Below are 1,422 nucleotides of genomic sequence, written 5' to 3'. Positions count from 1 at the left end.
GAGAGGCAGAGGGAGAAGCAGGCTCCCAAGGAGCAGGGAGCCCGATGCAGGACTCGATCCCAGGACCCTGAGATCATGACCTGAGCTGAAGGCAGACGCTTAACGACTGAGCCACCCAGGCGCCCCAATATCTCATTTCTTAAAATTTTACATTTCCCTAGTGAATGGGATGCAGTGATTATTCATGTGTCTTTGATGTTCCATTGACTTACGGACAAGTAAGTTGTGTTTTATGATTCTGGGGTAAATATAACATAGAGAATACATATAGATTCTTCTCCACTAACTACATGATCCAGAACCTCCATATTCTTATTTATTTGGGGGCTTGACCGGGCGCACACGAAGGCTGCTATGCTGGAGGTTCCAACACAACTCAGTCCCTTTCCCGTTATATATTTTGATGTTAGATATTGCACTCATCAGTGCTCGAGGTCGTTACAGCTTCTTGGGTATAATCTCCTTATTAAGACACGTTGGTCTTTGTCTCAAGTATTCTCGACGTCGCTAGCATCACTCCTGCGTTGTTTTGGTGGCATCTGCCCGTGTAAACGCCTGCAGGCATGCGTCCTTGCCCTGTTGCGGTTGGGTGGGTGTCCTGGGTCCCTGCCCACGCGGTGCCAAGTCCCTGCACCAGCAGCCGCTGGCTGGCCACCTTTAATTTCCTCCTCTGCTTTTCACCCATGATTCATAAGCTCCCTGAGCCCTTCACTCGTGAAGGGAAAAGCCCCTTGTGGTCCAATATCTTCTACTCACGGTGGCCAGTCTGCCCACCCTCTTGTGCCTTCCTCCCACTCGGGCCTGCCTCTCTCACTGCAGTGCTCCCCAGAGGTCATCCCTGACCTCCTCATCCCCAGAACCAGGGCCGCCCCGGGGTCCTCCCTGCCCTGGGCCTCTGCAAGGTCTGGTGCAGCCTGTGACTTTCTGAGGTCCTCTCCACTTCCTGACACCCCATCCGTCAGCTCTTCCTGGGCGTGGGCCCTCAGCTTCCCTCTCCAGCATCCTCTGTGGTCCCTCATCTTCCGCTCTTCCCTTCTGTGGCCCGGCCTGGGTCCCAGGCCTTCATTTCTTGTTCCACAACAGTGCCCCCCAACTGCTTCGTGACTGCTTTTCCTGGGTCCCCATCACCCTGTGCAGAACCACGGACACAAGAAGCATGACCCTGTCTCCCACCCTGACACCCAGAGTCTTCCCAGGGCAGGCAGGGGGTGTGTGTGTGGGCTGTGGCCACGGCTGTGGGTGTGAATCATGGTTCTACCGCTTCAGAACTCTGGACCCTGGGCAAGCCACTTGTCCCCCAGCCCTCTCTTTCATCAATAAATAGGGACACAATGCCCACCCTCTCATCCGGTTCCTGTGAATGCCCAGTGATAGAGGGCCCTAAGGGTGACGGGTCCTCATTTTCCTATTATTATTACTATT

This window comes from Mirounga angustirostris, unplaced genomic scaffold, assembly GCF_029215605.1.
Source record: "Mirounga angustirostris isolate CCGP_5_RB_7025 unplaced genomic scaffold, mMirAng1.0.hap1 SCAF_9, whole genome shotgun sequence".
In the NCBI taxonomy this organism is placed as follows: Eukaryota; Metazoa; Chordata; class Mammalia; order Carnivora; family Phocidae; genus Mirounga; species Mirounga angustirostris.
The sequence above is the reverse complement of the archived record's forward strand: the minus strand, read 5'-3'. Positions refer to the sequence as shown.